The 5830-nt window shown below is 43.8% G+C and overlaps 1 long non-coding RNA gene across 1 annotated transcript; it reads right to left on the bottom strand.

The window, feature by feature from the left end:
* Window positions 1-2276: 2276 nt before the first annotated feature.
* Window positions 2277-5613, bottom strand: LOC143987400 (uncharacterized). The gene is made up of 2 exons (XR_013276642.1): window positions 5255-5613; window positions 2277-2482 (listed from the first exon to the last, which is right to left on the bottom strand). It is a non-coding gene; the product is annotated as an uncharacterized LOC143987400 (long non-coding RNA).
* Between the last annotated feature and the right edge of the window lie 217 nt (window positions 5614-5830).

Raw genomic sequence — 5830 nt, 5'->3', positions numbered from 1 at the left:
CCCCAGTTGTACCTTAATGTCGCAATTGTGTCATTAGCTCACTATTGATTGTTGTATACATGGCGAAATCGGCAACTGATCCTATTTATGTCATGCTGTGATGTAATACTTGTAATGGTAATTTTTTTAGTCATTACACCATTGAATTGGTTTATTTGAACTTATTTTGTTTGAAATTCACTCTGGTTAAAAGTATTTTTATGTATTGCTTGGAGGACTTTATTTGATAACAATATTTATTGAATGCTTTTTTTGTGCATTCATTTTTACACTGATTAATATTTTAGGATTTCTGATTCAGCGCTGTCGTTATTTTGTTATATTAATTGTTACTTTATGGCTTTGTACTGAATGCTCCAAACTTTTTTCTCAAAAATAAAAAAACGTTATTAAACATAGAAAGTTCAGTGAAACAAAAACACTCACCAACCCCCCCATAGGTAAAAGCAATAGCAGTATACATTTTATCCAAATCAATAAACAATTTGGGACAAGTTCAACCAGGGCCCACAATTTTTCAAATTTCCCATAACAGCCCCTGTGTTGCCATAGATACCGTTCAAGACGAAGGGTGTCCCCCATTTGGGCTATCCACTCTTTAGCCTCATACACCCTATCAGATTTTCTGCTGATTTTTGTCATCAGATTTACCAAAACCGTGTAGTGCATGGGCCTGCCTGATTGCATACAAATTGAAACTTTTGAGAGCCGGTTCACACAGGCGCGACTCGTCAGGCGACTTAGCCGCCTGACAAGTCACATCCCATTCTGTGCAATGGAACTGTTCTAATCGGAGCGACTCAGAAAACGGTTCCTGTACGACTTTTGGGGCGACTTGCATTGACTTCTATACAGTCGCCGCTAAAGTCGGATCCCGGTCACCTGAGGCAGTCGCGCTGCAAGCCGTACTGCCTCAGTGTGAACCGACTCTAAGGTTTGACCTCATAGTACATGGTTTTGTTAGATTTGAAGGGGGGGGGGGGGAGGAAATCTGATAGTGTGTGTATAGCCTCTTTCTCTGTAAGGCAATGGATCTCAACTCCTGTCCTCAGCGCCCACTAAAGCTGGCCATACATCATACAATTTTCTTATTCAATTTCCTTTAGATTTACCTTCAACTGTGTAGTACAAGGGCCTGCCTGATTGCACACAAACTGAAAGTGTTCAGATTTGACCTCATATTATATGGTTTTGGAAAATCTAAAGGAAATCTATAGAAGAAAATTGTATAATGTATGACCAGCCTTATAGGCGTCCAGTGACAGGAGGGCCTTATTCCCCATATTATCTGCTGGGGACTGTATGTTGAGGAAAAGCTTGCGTAAATGAATCAAGGTAGACCTCTCAGGTATAAATCCAGATAACTAAAAAAGTGTTTAGATTTGACCTCATATTATATGGTTTTGGTAAATCTAAAGGAAATCTATAGAAGAAAATTGTATAATGTATGGCCAGCCTTAAGCTGAATTCACACCTATGCAGTTTTAGTGCTTTTTGCATGTCAATTTAACATGGTTTCCTATGGAACATGTTCTATAGTACTAAAACTGCATAGGTGTCAATTCAGCCTAATAGGCCATGTTTGCAAGATAACTGAAATGCATCGCAGGTGATATAATTTGCTGCTCAGTGATTGCAGTATTCTAGTCTGCATCTCTCTAAGGTAATACTTAAAATCTGGCCTGTTAGTGGGTCCTGAGGACAGGCATTGAGAACCACTGCTGTAGGGGGAATCAGTGGAGAGCCAATGCCTTAAAATCAAGCTGCAGGCCTGGAAAGATCTGGCTATTGCCTGTCTAGGGAAAATGATCTAAAATCCGTTAAATAAAAAAAGATATTTAAAGAGGGATTCCACCTACAAAAAAAAATATTAAAAGCCAGCAGCTATAAATACTACAGCTGCTGACTTTTAATAAATGGACACTCACCTGTCCCAGGTTCCAGCGATGCCGGCAGCCGCAATAGGAATTGTCCGCGCTGTCTCTAGGACCCGTGTGTGTCCCAGGAGACAGCGCGGCAGGACAGGAAGAGGCATAGACTTCCACGGGAGTCTATGCCCGGAAGTGGGTGTAAATACCTGTCTTTGACAGGTATCTCCACCCCCTCCCCCCTGAAAGGTGCCAATTGTGACACCGGAGGGGGGGAGGGTTCCGATCAGCGGAAGTTCCACTTTAAACAAAAATTCTACACATACATATATACACACACACATATATACTTTTATTTATCAAACAGAAAACAAAATAAGAGACCATATATATATATATATATATATATATAATTATTAACTGGATTTTATACAAAATATTTTTCTGGTGAACTCTTTTCAAGTGTTTTGAAATATAGATAATAAAATTGAGACATCTGAGTGCTTAAGGTGCAGGGGTGCGTGTGCTGGTATAGGTAAACTGAAATACTTCAGGCTGGCCAACTAAAAGTTGATCATCATCCACATCAGCTGCATCTTTTAAAATTTCTAGATCTGCAAAGAGAAAAAAAAAAAAAGTTATATTAAGTATGTGTAGGTTACTAGATTTTTCTTCACTTAAAATCACTAAAGAATGTCAGATTCTCTCACTGGACAAGGTGGAGAGGTGGGGCAGATAATGTCATGATATCCACCTCATCCAATCAGAGAACACCTCCTCATCAAATACAAAATGTTTTCTGAATGGTGGCGGTGCTAAGCAAGTGAACCTGTGTTCAATATAGAGGACAAGCCCTTTGAGCAGCACCCAGAATAAACCTGCACTGACTGTATGTAACAAAAAGCTGCTACAGTGAATTCCTGCATCCCCAGTGGTCCTCTCAATGCGATATATGAGGAATTAGATATATGCAACCTGAACCAATGCAAATTAGAAAAAAATAGAAGAACATTCCTGAAGTTCAGGTTCCGAGGTAGGGATCTCTGCACTTTCCAGTCACAGCTTTTTGAATGAAAAGTATAGACAAAGCTATTTTGGCTGTTCATCTCCTGTGGATTACAGGAGCACAAAGGTTTTTTCTGCATCCTGTGATCCGTTTTCAGTCACTGTTGGCTGACGTCACAGAGCCAGTTAAGGCTCTGGAAAGACCCAAACCATAAGTTCAGCATTTGCCCAGAAGCCTGGACTGGTAGCTAGTAGGGGGGCCTTAGGAAAGGCAGCGACTTCGGCCTAACTCCGGAGCGGCGGCCATCTATCTATACCCAGGCCGTTTACAATGCGATTGTTCCATCAAAATCACTTGTAAAAAAAAAAAACAAATGTAAAAAAAAAAAAAAAAAAAAAAAAAAAAAAACACCCCTCTCTGTACTGATCTGTACAGTGGAGGGGAGAGATCAGATGGAAGCAGCGCTGTGGGCTAGATCTATAGTGCCCACAGCGCTGCTCTGCGACAGCCATCCTTCCATACCCAGCCAATACTCTGCAATACCCCACCACTATTACAGTGGGGGGGAGATGTCCATTACAGTGGGGGAGATTGTGGATATCACAGTGGGGACTATATGGTGGTGGAATTGTCACAGGTTTTTGCAAATTCAATTATTTGCTGATCCGAAAAATGATCCGATCTGCGACTCTGATCCGAGGAACAATCAGATCCGTGAGTTTTTTGATCCGTTGCACCCCTAGTAGCTAGCTCAGCCTCTCAGCGATCTGCTGAGAGGCTGAGCCAGCTCCTCCAGGCTCCTCCACAGCCCAGCGATCCAGTGAGCGTAGAGGACAGAATAAAGAGCCAGAGACTGACAGTCCCCAGTTCTATGCTCACAGAATGCTGAGTACTGAGGAGTTCAGCTTTGTTTGATCACTCAGTTCTCAGTGCAGAGATATTGGGGGATTTAGGCAATTATATTCTGGTTCACATATATGTGAGTGATTTTGGACATATATTCATAAATTTGAAAATAAAAAATAAAACACACACATAAACAATGCATAACAAAACATACAAAATGTGATATATGGCTCTAAATCAGGGGCCTCAAATTGACGGCCTTCCAGCTGTTGTGGAACTACAAGTCCCATCAGCCTCTGCCTGACTGATTCATGCTTATAACTGTCAGCCTTGCAATGCCTCATGGGACTTGTAGTTTCGCAACAGCTTGAGGGCGGCCAGTTTGAGACCCCTGCTCTAAATGAATAAATAGCACAAAATAAAAAAAAAAGATTGCATACAATATAAAAAGTCCCAATGTGATAAAAAAATAAGTGTCAGTGTTCTTTATGAACATAACATCGCATTCTAAGGCAGGCGTCCCAAACATGAACTTTAATGGCATCCCAGCCTTAGTCCGTAGGGTTCAATATTAAGTTGGCCCACCCTTCGCAGCTATAACAGCTTCAACTCTTCTGGGAAGGCTGTCCACAAGGTTTAGGAGTGTGTCTATGGGAATGTTTGACCATTGATCCAGAAGCACATTTGTGAGATCAGGCACTGATGTGGATGAGAAGGCCTGGCTCACAGACTCTGCTCTAATTCATCCCAAAGGTGTTCTATTGGGTCGAGGTCAGTCAAGTTCCACCCCAAACTGGCTCATACATGTCTTTTATGGAACCTTGCTTTGTGCCCTGGTCGAAATCATTTGGTGGAGGGGGGGGGGGGGGGGGGGGATTAAGGGGTAGGGTTGTTTTTCAGGGGTTGGGCTTGGCATGTTCAGGCCAGTCAAGTTCCTCCTCTCAAAACTCGCTCATCCGTGTCTTTATGGACCTTCCTTGGTGCACTGATGCACAGTCATGTTGGAACAGTAAGGTGCCATCCCCAAACTGTTCCCACAATTTAGGTGCATGAAGATGTCCAAAATGTCTTGGTATGCTGAAGCCTTAGAGTTCCCTGCACTGGAATCAAGGGGCCAAGCCCAACCCCTGAAAAAACAACCCCACCCCTTAATCCCCCCTCCACCAAATGATTTTAACCAGGGCACAAAGCAAGGTTCCATAAAAGACATAGATGAGCCAGTTTGGGGTGGAACTTGACTGACCTGCACCCGACAGAACATCTTTGGGATGAATTAGAGTGGAGACTGAGAGCCAGGCCTTCTCGTCCACATCAGTGTCCGACCTCACAAATGCACTTCCGGAAGAATGGTCAAACATTCCCATAAACACACTTGTAAACCTTGTGGGCAGCCTTCCCAGGTTTGATCCTTCCCTCTTGATTTTTGAATTGTTAAAAAGGAAGGGCACGTGACTGTGCCCAGCCGTCAGACCAGCTACTGAAACCAGCCTAGCAGGTGTATTTTTCAGACACTAGGTGGCGCCTCCGGCAGTACCTTTTGCGGGCAAGATTTCCTGTTTCTTTTTAGTGAGACCATTGTATACGAGGAACCCGAGACAAACGCAAGCGCCCATAGCGTAGTAGCCCACATTTACCCAGACAAAAATTTTTTTTTCGATTGTCCAGTGCTTTTTAGGCATTAGGCTTAGCAATCGGAGAAAGCCGGAGAGCTTCGCCATAGCTGAAAATCACTTGAGCGCTCCAAACAGGCCCGGGGATTGTGGATGACTTCACAGTCAGGTGACTCCACTAAAACCACGTGACCGTTCTCCCAGCCCAGAGAATTTAAAGAGGGGGTGGGGGGGGCGGGCATTCGCTGAAGCCAAGTTGGACATTTTTACTAGAGGAAACCATGGGCGGGCAGTGCTATACACGGGGCCCGCCCCCCTCTCTAAACATCGCTCTAAGTATCTTCCCATGCCACTTCCCTTCGGTACTAGAACAGACTAGGGGCGTGTTAGTGGGGGTGGGGGCGGGGCTGGGGCTGGACGCAGTGCATTAGCTGGCACGGTGTTCATGCGGCTAGGATAGTCGGCGCATGCGCGGTATAGTCGCAGTGAAGCCGCGAGCA

The sequence above is a fragment of the Lithobates pipiens genome, unplaced genomic scaffold (genome assembly GCF_037356315.1).
Source record: "Lithobates pipiens isolate NorthernLeopardFrog02 unplaced genomic scaffold, aLitPip1_a1.2 Scaffold_18, whole genome shotgun sequence".
Classification (NCBI taxonomy): Eukaryota; Metazoa; Chordata; class Amphibia; order Anura; family Ranidae; genus Lithobates; species Lithobates pipiens.
The sequence above is the reverse complement of the archived record's forward strand: the minus strand, read 5'-3'. Positions and strand labels throughout refer to the sequence as shown.